Raw genomic sequence first — 13828 nt, 5'->3', positions numbered from 1 at the left:
GCTGAGGATGGCTCCATGGCCTTGCCTCAGGCACTAAAATAGCTTGGTTGCTGAGCAACGGTACAACGGCCCCAAATGGGCAAAGCACCGCCCCATAGGGGTCTTGCCAGGTGAATTACGGTTGGGGCACATGCAGGAGTCTGTCTCTCTGCCTATCCACTTCTTACTTAATAAAATTTTTAAAAAAAGAAAGAATAAGTGAAGTACTGCTGTGTGGAAGTGGCTTTGGTCATGAGTAAAAGCTGGAAAAACTTTGAGCAGCATGATACAAAAAGCTACTGTATCATTGATGTCAACAGGCTGTTGTTAGAAAGATGGCTGCTAATAACTGTCACTGAAGGCTCAGGAAAAAGTAAGTAGCATAGCAGAGAAAGCCTATATTGTTTAAGTCAGACATTAGATTTATCATCATAAACAGAATTAAATAGAAATATGAATATTAAAACTGATTTTTGGTGAGGGATAAGAAGGTAATGAGAGACATAATATTGGAAACTAGGAGAAAGGTGATTCTTGTTATACAGTAGGAGAACATTTAGTCAAATTGATTCCTATCATTTTGCAGAAGTCAGAATCCTTAAGCAATGAACTCAAGTACAAGTAACGTGATGAAGGTGCATGCTGGCTTCTCTTTGCTGGTTATAGAAAATAATGATAATAAAGAAATAAGTTGAGTGAAGACTGTTAAAAAGTTAAACCAGTGCTTGACAAAAATTCTCAGGCTCTTCAGATAGAAAAATATGGTAAAACTAGGAGATTCACTGTTGGATGCCTGGCTCTAAAAAGATAGACAAGCATATGGCTAATCAATTATTTGCTAACACCTCTAAAGGACCATAGTTCAGAATATTTCCTCATGTAAGGTTTTTTGAAGAGAATAAACATATGAGTTCTGGATCCATTTGATCATCTCAGCAGAAGCAAAGAATAAAGGTGGATTCTTGAACTAAGATAATGTCTATTAGTAGGAATGACATTTCTTACTTCAAGGCTAGCAAGTTTCTCTTGTTTGGTGCATATGATCCAGTAGATCCAAAGGTGCTTGAAATATCAGTGACTGATGAGGATGTAATTTGAAGCATCCAAAAGTCCTTGGTAGGTGAATTGTAGCACAGAACAATAGGATTTTGGAGAAAACTTCTATTATCCTTGATAAATAACTATAATCCTTTTGAGAAATAGCCTTTGAACTGCTAGTGGGCCTTAGTAGAGACTGAACACTTAACCATGGGCCACCAAGTTAATATGTGACTGAGCTGCCCATCACACAATGGGTGTCATCAAGCACACCACACCACAGACTTGGGTGTGTAGAGCAGACTCCATCATCAGGTGGAAGTGGTATCCACATCATCAGGCCAAGCAAGCCCTGTAGACACAAGTCAGTTTCATGAAGAGGTGGACCAAATGCCTATTCTCCTTAATCTTATTCCACTGCCTTCTTTCTCCTATCCTGCACTTAACTCCTCATAGGAGAGTCCTTATGATCAGTTAACAGAGGAAGGGAAGACTCAGGTGTGTTTTACAGATAATTCAACAATGAATGTATGCATGTACCACTCAAAATTAACAGCTTCAATAGTACAGTCCCTTTCTGGACATGAATCTATACAATAAAAAGTAAAATTTGCATTATTAACTGATATATAACTTCTATATTTGAAATAGATGTAAATTTCTCATAATTTTAACATTGCATGGTTGAAAATGTTTCCAGAGTTAGGGCTTAGCTTCATATATTCAAACCTTGTTTTTCCTCAACAACTTTCTGAGACCTTGCTTTACACTCATAAACCTGTCCCTGCTACATTTTCTCATATTGTTGGATGAGTCAGAACAATGAGTAAGTAGTAATATTCTTGGAAACCATTCTTTTATCAGGGTGGATTACAATAATATTATTATACATGGAGATAACTATTCATCATATAAAAATATTCCACTAAATCAAACTAAATATTTCTATAATACAACTTTCCCTCATACAGGTCCTTAGAATGCTCATGGTCATTCTCAAAACCACTAAACACAAAAACTATCTGTGAAGGAATATTTGTTTAAATGGAACTGATTAGTAGTCAGTCCTTAGCAATTGTATTTAGAATATTTTACTTTTTCATATTTTTTTATTACTTAATTTAATGCAGTGACATTGATAAATCAGGGTACATATGTTGAGAGAAAACATCTCCAGATTATTTTGAAATTTGATTGTGTTGTATACCCCTCCCCCAAAGTCAAATTGTCTTCTGTCACCTTCTATCTGGTTTTCTTTGTGCCCTTCCCCTCCCCCACCCCCTCTCTTCTTCCTCCCACCTCTCCCCACCCCCCACCACCTTGGCATCACATTCTTGTTCATGTCTCTGAGTCTCATTTTTATGTCCCATTTATGTATGGATTCATATAGTTCTTAGTTTTTTCTGATTTACTTATTTTACTCTGTATAATGTTATCAAGGTCCATCCATATTATAGTAAATGATCCGATGTCATCATTTCTTATGGCTGAGTAGTATTCCATAGTATATATGTACCAAAGCTTTTTAACCCACTCATCCTCTGATGGACACTTGGGCTGTTTCCAGATCTTCGCTATTGTGAACAATGCTGCCACAAACATGGGGATACATTTCTCCTTTTGGAGCCGTTCTATGGTGTTCTTGGGGTATATTCCTAAAAGTGGGATAGCTGGGTCAAAAGGCAGTTTGATTTTCAGTTTTTTTGAGGAATCTCCATACTGTTTTCCACAGTGGCTGCCAAAGACAAACTACACAATGGGATAATATATTTGACAATACGTCTGATAAGGGCTTAATAACCAAAATTTATAAAGAACTTGTAAATCTCAACACCAGGAAGACAAACAATCCAATCAAAAAATGGGAAAAAGAAATGAATAGACACTTCTCCAAAAAGGACATACAGATGGCCAATAGGCATATGAAAAAATGCTCAACATCACTAATCATTAGAGAAATGCAAATTAAAACCACAATGAGGTATCACCTCACACCAGCCAGAATGGCGCTCATCAACAAAACAACACAGAGTAAGTCCTGGCGAGGATGTGGAAAAAAGGGAACCCTCCTGTACTTTTTCATATTTTAAAAAAGTATATGAGAATAATATCTAGTATCCCACCCAAAGTCTCAGAATGGGCTGTTTGATAGTGATGAGCCCTAAATATTCATCTCCAATAGCTTTATGCTACATCTACCTCTGCTTCAGAAAAGATGTGAATTATGTATTTAAAGAAGAACATGGATTACCTAGAACTAATGGGAGAGAAATATTCTAAGCAATGTGTATAGCATGCACACAGCCTCCTGGAGACACTTGACAGAAGTTCACACATGGGACAATGTATCTCTCTTTAAAGAAATAGAAGGTAGTTTTAGGAGTAGAAAGAAAGTGTCAGATCACAATTTTCAAATATTTAAAAATAAAGCTCTATTTATCTATTTCTCTATGTCTATCTATGTATTTATCTATATATCTATCATCTATCTATCTATTTATCTACCTGTCAATCATCAACAGTTATTTATCCATTACTAAGATAAGATTGCAAAGTTAAATATGGAATTGGTTAATACTCTATAAAGCAATAAAAACAATAATTTCTACTAGACAGAAATAATTTGCATCTCTGTAAACAAAAATTAGTAGCAAGTTATGAATTTTCTAAAAGTTACAATTCTTTATGTGATCCTTAATTAATATTTGTTGTTAATAATAGGGCAAATAAAATTCCATAGCCTGTATCACCAGATAACCTATTAGGTGGGTTTGCTAAAGATATCATTGAAAATGCAGTCTATAACTTCTTTAATATATATTCAAGTATTGGATAACTTTTCTCAGGGAAGTCTAAGGCACTCTTTAGTTGTTAAATAGTCTGGCTTGATGTCTAGAATGAAGAGAAATATCTGGGTTCTTCAAATAGTAATAATAATATTATGGCTACTTTAAAATCTTCAGTCTGCTCTGGTAGTAGACTGAAAGCAGTCTACTTACCAAAAGCAGTCTGGAGATCAGAGAACTGTAAAGACTTGTCAAATTACATTTGGTATAGACATTTGAGAGTGGGAGTTTGTTATTGTCATAGATAAGATATATTGCATTGGTATAATATAAGTCTGAACTTATCACACTGACCAAGGTAATTAAACTGTTGATAATCAAGTCATTATGTGTTCATCTCTGTACAGAAAATTTCTATTCAAAAAGGATTTATAGGCCCTGGCCGGTTGGCTCAGCGGTGGAGCGTTGGCCTGGCGTGAGGAGGACCCGGGTTCGATTCCCGGCCAGGGCACGCGGGGGAGGCGCTCATTTGCTTCTCCACCCCTCCGCCCACGCTTTCCTCTCTGTCTCTCCCTTCCCCTCCCGCAGCCGTGGCTCCATTGGAGCGGGGATGGCCCGGGCACTGGGGATGGCTCTGTGGCCTCTGCCTCGGGCGCTAGAGTGGCTCTGGTCGCAACATGGCGACACCCAGGATGGGCAGAGCATCGCCCCCTGGTGGGCAGAGCGTCGCCCCTGGTGGGCGTGCTGGGTGGATCCCGGTCGGGCACATGCGGGAGTCTGTCTGACTATCTCTCCCTGTTTCCAGCTTCGGAGAAGTGAAAAAAAAAGGAAAAAAAAAAAAAAGGATTTATAGGTCATTTCTTTATGACAGAATTTATATAATGTTTCCACTATAATTTATTGAAATCTATTGCAAGTGGAAAACCAATTTTGTAGACCTTGTAACATTTTTTTCTGAAGATTTATATAATATAAATTTGATACTTTTTTGTAAGTGTATATTATTTATTTTTCTTTCTTATGAACTGTAGAATTGTTTAAGTAGTCTTAGGGATATTACTATTATAGTAATAGTAATCCACAAATGTTGCTTTGTAAATGTTTTTTTTTGCTTCACCAATGACAATGCTCCCATATAACAAAATATTATAATTTTTTATAAACTAAATTTTGAAAGATGAAAGATTTTTAAATTTCACAAAATATAGTGATTCACAGCTTCCATTAACTTTCAGAAATTTTAAGTTTGTTGTGGCTTTTCTCTACAACCATGAGCTTTTGGCCCTTGTGGTTCAACATGGGATGGCAAACCAGACTTTTCAAGCTGGATTTCCCCTGTTAACAATCAATCAACAGAGTATTCCCGAAATCACTTAACTCATCTTCTCATGCCCTGCATGAATCATAGCTCCGGAAAGGAAGCGTCAGCACACTTCACTAATGGGATCAAATGACTACAATGATGGTGTAACCCTAAGACTGCATCTAATTGCATTTAGAATTTATGCTCAGTCTAAAGCTGTGTTATCCAAATATCAGTACATGAGCTATAATTTGCATTTTTCTGTCTTCTATTTTCTTTGGCATTGTTCACAAAGAGAATTGTTGGAAAATGTTTTTATATTTTGTTCATTCTACTCTAATATTTCTGGACTTTCAAGTTCAAATTTGATATTTGAATAAAAATAATCTTCTAGTGATAGGCAGTATCAAGCCCTGTACACAATTTAATGCTGGTGAGTAAAAGGAAATATAGGTGGATCAGTGAATTATATTGTTAATGTTGATGAACTGAACAAGGCCATAGTTTGAAGCAACCAAAAATTAGACCTGCCAGATTCCACTTTGGGAGATCTCTCTCTCTCTCTCTGGGTCAAAGCTAACATGCAAAGCTGCCTGTGGTTATCCACCAGAATCAGGTAACATTTCTTTCAAGAGTGGATTTAACAACTGAAATTTGTTGCATTATTTGTAAAGGATATAAATATGTGGAGAAAAATGTTGAAAACAGTATAACAGTTTTCAGACACCTAATTGTTAGGCGTGCTTTCCTGGGTAGTTTTACCATGCTGATAAAACTGGCTTCTTTTCTTGGTGCTTGTAAACGTATTTATTGTCACATGCCAGTTAATCAAACACTGATGGTGGAAAAGTGGGAAAGGACATTATTTGATTTTGAAATATGCTGCTGATTTCAAGTCCCAGTTATCCAAATGTTTTATGTTTGTAAAATAACACCATAAGTACCTCCCTTTCTGTCTCCCGACACACACACATATGCACTCACACACACACACGTTATTTGAGAATATAATCTAATTTATATATGAAAAATATTTTTTCTTAATGCTTGTAGCACTTTTAACCTCTACATATAATAATGTTTCAAACTCTTTAGGGAGAGGAAAATATTTAATTAGTATACTTTTGTAAATACTCAGCTTAAAAGATGCAGATATAATAGAATTTGTTTTTGTACTTTCCCCTTTCCTGCCACCAATGCATCTCACTAGAACGAAACCCAATATATTAAATGAAATTACCAGGTCCATTTTCTGAATAAGACTTGTACAGAATTGCAAATGCCATAGTACTGAAAACAGAAATTGCAGAATTGCTTGTTTGTAGGCCTTGTCTTAAAGTTACCAATTATAAAAAGCTGTGATAAAGTGCCATGATATCACTGGAAAATTATTATTTTATCTGATTTGAAAACATCTACTGAAAAAGACCCATCTTTTTTATTCACCCTTTAAACAGAAATTACAAGTCAGTGAACTCAAAGAATGGAATCAAATACAAAATTTTTTTCATTATTTCAAATAACAAAAGTTTAATGTTGGAAATGTCCTGATATGGTAAAGATTATTTTCAATGAAATGTGAGTGAAAATGACTTCATTAGGAAGCCAGTCACAAAACCTTTCTAATGAGATAAGCCTTAGAGATTCACATGTTCATATTTCTTTTAGGGCATCTATAACAAAATGAGCTCTGGTGGCTATAATATGTTATTTGTTTAATGCCATTGTATTTAAAGTGCCTATTTATCAAATTATTTAAATAAATTTATTTTATTGGCTATAGTAAATTGTTGATAATTACCATATTCTTATATTACTTTCTCGTAGCTCTTATTTTATTTGCTTCTCAAAAAAATTCTGGAGCAGAAAGAAACCAAGACATTAAGTTATTGGTTTCTACATCTTTTTTCCCCAAGCATACAAACATTAAGATTGCTTTTTACAGCCCTGGCCGGTTGGCTCAGTGGTAGAGCGTCAGTCTGGCGTGCAGGAGTCGCGGGTTCGATTCCCAGCCAGGGCACACAGGAGAAGCGCCCATCTGCTTCTCCACCCCTCCCCCTCTCCTTCCTCTCTGTCTCTCTCTTCCCCTCCTGCAGCCAAGGCTCCATTGGAGCAAAGATGGCCCGGGCACTGGGGATGGCTCTGTGGCCTCTGCCTCAGGCACTAGAATGGCACTGGATGCAACAGAGCAACCCCCCCCCAGAGGGGCAGAACATCGCCCCCTGGTGGGCATGCCGGGTGGATCCCGGTCGGGCGCGTGTGGGAGTCTGTCTGACTGCCTTCCCATTTCCAGCTTCAGAAAAATGAAAAAAAAAAAAAGATTAAAAAAAAAAAGATTGCTTTTTACTTTTAATGGCATTATAGTGAAGTATAGAATTATATAAACTCACTTTCTTTTTAGGATGTTCAATGTTTTTTTTTTTAGAATGCAATACTAAAGTAGAGGTTTCTTTCAGCGGGTAAATTTGCAGCATGTACATTTATACATCACTACTAGATACTTAAAGCAAATGAACTTCATCACTTTCTTTGTGGGTGTACAGATTTTCTGCCCACATACCTGCAATCTCTTACTTATTTATTATGATTTGCTTCAATGGTCATCTTGGTAAAATAGTTCTCCTTCAAAGGATCCACTAAACTCAAGTAATGTTTTATTCTTTTGCTGTTATTATATGTGACACACACACATTTTTCTCTCCTTTGAGATTCTGTACAACAGTCACTAAATCTTAGCCTGCATTTTCTGAGACCAACACTGTGACTGGAGGGAGGTAAACACACAATGTGTGCTTGTTGAATGAGTAAATAAATAATTTAACTCACAGTCTATAATATTTTGATAAAGGTAGAAGGTTACTCCATGAAAGTTCACAAACATAATTAAAATTTGCTATTCTATATTTATATGCAAGTAAATGTAAACCTGCTCTTCCCCTCTTTCTACATTAAAAGAGGTGTAATGTTCTCTGACTTTAGATTTCAGGACATTATTTATTCCAAGCCTTGCTTCTTGTTATATTCGATCTACTTCTCTATTGTTGCCTGTATATCTTCACTTTGAATATCTGCAATTAGTGACCCCAGTTGGCAGGAGTTACCAGACTCTCCATTATAGAATGTTACAAGTTTCATTACAGAAATGACCCAAATACAGGAAAGTCTTGGGTGTGTGTGCATGTGTGTGTGTGTTAAAGATGTCCAGTATCTATAGTTCTAAATTTACATTTCAACCAGAGCATACAACTGTAATTAGGTTTGGAAATCTCCTTGTTTAACTTTGAATTCATCGTACTTCTTAAAAGTTATTTTCATGTTATAAATTCAGTATCAGATAAATTTTGTGACATTTTAAAACCAATGATTTTTAAATGATAATGTTTCCAGTTTCTGAAGAATATATTAGAACAATTTATACTTTCTATTCTTATACTTCTTACTATTAATTATACTTTTTAGAGTTTTTTAAATGTATGCTTGACAGGTGATTTGTCAAACTGAGAACCAACTACTGTGACTGCTTAATCCAAAGGATAAATAATTGCTTTGTTTTGAATGTATTTTAAATAAATACCTGAGTAAATTTCTGAGGTGCATACTATAATTTGTTATACTATATTGTCTCAACTTATATACATGTAATAAATATTTTACATATGCAATGTTTCTTCACAAAGTTTTTGTTTGTACTAAATATATAACCCATTAACATTGTAAAGTGTTAATAGCAATAAGTATGCTGTAACTTGACAATATATTTACTATTTTAAACTTAAATGATTTGCAACAATATATAAGGTATGGCCAATAAATTTAGAACCAAATGTTGATAGAAAGACAATGGTAAGTTCACATATTTTTTCAAAAATTTTAAACAAGAGTTCTGGGAATCCTAGAAAGTCAACAAATGAGGGTCTGAATTATATGTGGTTGTTTTTGAGTGAATGTGTTTTCCTTGACAAGATGTTTTAATATCTTTTCCATGTTTTGAAAGATATTCATGACCCCCAAGCCAATATGAGTCACAGAAACAAAATTTGTATGCTATAAAAATTATTGTATTAATTCAAGATCCAAGTAGTGTAATAATATGGTAACAGAATCAATCTACAAAACAATGTTGTACTAATAATAACTGTCCATAACTGGGATGTTCCTTTAGTGAGTGTGAGGTAAAACCTGGAAAATAAATCAGGTGACAACTCTGAAATTATTTCATAGTATTTTGGTGCAAATAAGTGAATATGCTTATAAGATGTATAATAAAATACCCAAGCTCATTTATTTAGTTTTTTAAAGGTATATTCTGTAATTATTAATTTACTTTAAGACATTTCTCATGGAGCCAGACCTTTATTTTGATATGAGACTTTATTTTTTCAGTTATTGTGGTCTTTGGCTTGACTATCTTATTGATTGACTCTAATCATGTTAGTTCATTTCACTTTTTCATCATAAAGTAACACAACTTTATTTTCGTTTAGTTTACATTACAGCCACATGCATTTTTCTTACTAATGTAATTACATTTATGTTTCCAAATATATTTATCTATTTCCTGTATATTTCTGTAGCTTCTCTAATTTTTCAATATATTATATTAAACCATCACCCCTAGACTCACCAGTCGCTCAGGAATTTACCTGAACATGTAGCACCAGTTGTGATGTTAAAAGGAGAGAAGTATTATTCTTGTGACATGATCCAAACAGAGAAAAGAGTGTGAAATATAGAGAAGAATTTTTCAGAATTCTCTTTAGTTATGCTGCCTTAAATTATCTCTCCTCTGCGAGTTTCCATTTTCAAATTCATAAATAACATTTCACAAAATTATGGAGAGAGTTAAATGTGAAAATGTATCTGAACGAATGTTACAAGCCATACATTTCTTTATAATTGTTAAAATATTATTACATTTAGGTTTACCTGGTTGAGGTTCTAAATCCTTCCAAGGACTAGTCATCTTTGTTTCAGGGCCCTGTTTTTGATCACTTCACCCTGGAGGGAACAATTTGCCTAAGGCCTGACACGTAAGCCTGCTTCACCGCAAGTTCCCTTTGTTCGTTTTGGGCAAGTTGTGTTGATTTATTGAGCTATTTGATTTATTTAATGTACCATGCCTTTGACTGCATATACTCTATAGCAGTCACTCAAAATGCAAACACATCATATGCTCTTTAATTACTCCCATCCTCCTTATTATCAATCACTGACAATATCAATAGAACGGTTCTGATTCACACTATAAAATTAAAGTCAGTAAATGGGTTTGCAGGTGTGAAGAACAGCAATTTTTCCATATTCCTTCAATTTGTGTTTTAATTCTAAAACTAGAACTCAGAAAAATGGTATTCAGTGTCAGTCTTTCTCAAGGTAAAAATAGTAAAGTAAAAGATATGATAATTGGACAAAAAGGAAAAAGTTACTAACAGAATTGAGGAAATGGAAAAAATAAAGATGATAGCATAGTAGTTAAGGGTACTCATCCTGGGTTATGAAAGAAAGTGATATTACACACACTCACATGGACACGTGCATGTACTGCACACATTTGTAAAGTCCTGATAGACCAACCTTTAATTCCAAATTACTATGCTTCAAGTTCTTGAGTCTTAGTCCACGTCCTTCACCTCTTTCGTTGCTAATTCCTAACTAATGTCTGCTTTCTTTTCATCAATCCTAAACGTCTTTAAGTTTAGTAATTCTGTACACGTGTGCTTCTGGTAATACGATCTATGATCTCTCAATGGTCTACTCTTGCCAGAATTTTTTTGCCATTTTGACCCTTTTCTACATTCAGATAAAATATTCAAATTGAAAGAATACTATTAGGCTGTATTAGTGAAAGAAAATGCAACAAATTTATTGTTAGATCTCTTATCAGTGCTATAGAATTTCAATTTTGTCCTAGTCTTCCATAGATTTGTGAATGAATATAGATAATATACATACATGTATATATGGTACATATGATACATATATGTGTATGTCTATCTCATATATAAGTGATAATGACATATAATTCATTTAATTGCATGTAGGCATGTACATTTTAAAATTCATACAATGTTGAGTATCCTTACTAACTTAGGACAGAATAGAATTCTTGTGCTGTTGTGAAGAAGATAGGACTTCTCAGCTAATAGTAACCCTAACAGTGGTAGATAAATTCACACCTGGTACCAACGGCAGTTGCCACACCATTTTCTGAGCTGTGATGCTAAGTTGACACTCTTGAAAATCAATACTTAAGAAATCTTTTTAATTGTCTAGAAGGTCTGGTGTGCCTTCACATTAGATTTCCTCTCTCCTTTAATTAGCCACTTCAGCCTATTACATGGCATAGTCTCCTAGAATAGTGCTTTTTAAGTTTTAATGTGTATTCAATTATAATGTATGGCAATAAGAGGTATTTAGTCAATATTTGTTGATTTAATAAAATATTTTTTCTGTTCACTTATTGATCTCTATAGAAAAGTTTGTTAATCACTGTATAAAATTTAAAATAGTTAAAATAAGATCTGTAAATATCAAAACCATTATTATTGATAAATTGTATGACTTAATGCTTATATGATTCTCCTTTAAACATCACAAAAATCTTTTTAATAAAATTATTGACTCAATTTTAATCTATGAAGAAATGACATGCAGAAAAGTTAACAAGTTAACAAATTTTGATAGGCCCCTCCTTGATGGGAATAGCAGATAGCATTGCCACCAAGGGTCTCTCAGTGTAAGACTATATTTCTTTCACTATCACCTATGGTCTTATAAGGGCATATGGTTTAGGAGGAAGAGGGTATGCAAATGTAAAAAAGAATTGCTATTTGTAAAAGTTTGAGTAATGATTTTCCTTTATTTTTAAGCAAAGAAAACTGCTCCAAGTCAAAATTTGTAAGTTTCAAAATTGCTTGCTAAGGAAATTGAATGATTTTAGTGAGGGGCAATGAATTGTTCTATGTCTAATTTTTAAAAATCAAGATACATTTCTAAAGCCAGTGGAAAATAGTGCATCTCAAAAAAACACAAAGTCACAAAGCAGGTATGATTTTCTATTTTTATACCTTGCCTCTTATTTAAGATGATACATTTTGTGTGTTTTATTTTTTAATTCTAGAAAATAACTTTGATTTTTTTTTGAAGTATTCAGAGGACACCAGTTCTTCAAGTTAAAATTGTCACTTTTAGAATATGTATGATTTATCAGGTACAGAATTTTTTGTTTTTTGCAGAATGTCTGATGAGGTGAGGCTCTCTCCTAACATCGTACAGATTAGTATCAAAAGCCTGAACAATACCATTGAAATCAAGGACATTCTTCAGAAAAGCAAACAATTGTTATGGAATAGATAATGTGCTTTTTTGTGAAGCAAGAGAATAACTATCATGTGGCTGTTATTAATCTTCCTTGGAAGCATTTTAACATTCCAATGTGATGTGTTAAACTATTTTTTTCTTTTTAAAGAAATACAAAAAGTGTACTGATATATTGTCAAATTATAGGCAGCTATATAGCTCAATCACGGGCATTAAATTAACTATTTTCCAATAAGTCAGGCTAATAGCCTACACTATGAAATATAAATATGTCTTAAAATTGCTTTTTATATCATAAAAGAACTGACTCTATTTAGTAGCCAAAGTCAGAAATGTCTACATGTGTATATGCATGGGTATAAATTTTATAAATTAACTATGCTTGGGTCAAATTTTTTAAGAAAGAAAAACATTTTAAAGAGATTCATATTAAGCAAATAGAAACGTACTTTCTTTACCACTATCTAATTCTGTCATTTTCTTGTGATAATTTAAATTTAGTAGCAAAGGCTTTTGAGAGAATAAATTGTTAACGTACTATCACTGCCATAAATCACTGTGGTTGTAATAATCGTATCTTTCATGTGTGCTTTTAAATTATCTTTATTGTCGGGGCACATGTGGGAGTCTGTCTTTGCTTCCCTTTCTCTCACTGAATTAAAATAATTATCTTTATTTAGGAATATCATCTGTAAATTGATCTAAATAATAATATTTATTCATCATGTATATTTAATACAATGGCAGTCATGCACTTTTTAACAAGTTAAAATTTTATCTCTTTGAATGGTCTTTTCTCTCTGATTTTACTAAAGTGTGTTTGTAGTTAACAAAATGTCATTCAACATTTGTTTTTTTAATTCACTTAGCACTGTCTTACACAGAGTATACTTTGTTTTATTTGAATATTCTTTACATTTTATGCTTGCTTTCATTTTGATTTATTACCACATTAAGGATAGTGATAGATTGTGCATATTCATTCATTTCTTATAGCCAATTCTCTGATGAGGGTGTGAAATGTATGCTAGTACAGTAACTAATCATTTATTCCAGATGTGGGTTTAGCCATTTTTTTAAGCATTATGTTGAACTCTGAGTATAAAAAGTGGTGAAAATATTTCCTGATCTAAAAAGTTCATAGTCATGAGGTAAACATCTCTATGGAAATTATAGTGAGCATGATAAATACTATGATGGAAGCGTGTTGAAATTCCCAACTCTGTATGTAGTAGTCAAGAGGCCAGGTGAGGTTTTAACTGTGTCAGAATTATGCTACACAAGCCAGTGCAGGAAACCAGGAAAGAGAACAACATACCTAATGATGATAATGAGGCTTACAAAATATAAGCTATAAAACTATGTAAATTCATCTAGTGTGCTATAGTATAAGAAGGATTGA

The sequence above is a fragment of the Saccopteryx bilineata genome, chromosome 2 (assembly GCF_036850765.1).
Source record: "Saccopteryx bilineata isolate mSacBil1 chromosome 2, mSacBil1_pri_phased_curated, whole genome shotgun sequence".
In the NCBI taxonomy this organism is placed as follows: domain Eukaryota; kingdom Metazoa; phylum Chordata; class Mammalia; order Chiroptera; family Emballonuridae; genus Saccopteryx; species Saccopteryx bilineata.
The sequence above is the reverse complement of the archived record's forward strand: the minus strand, read 5'-3'. Positions refer to the sequence as shown.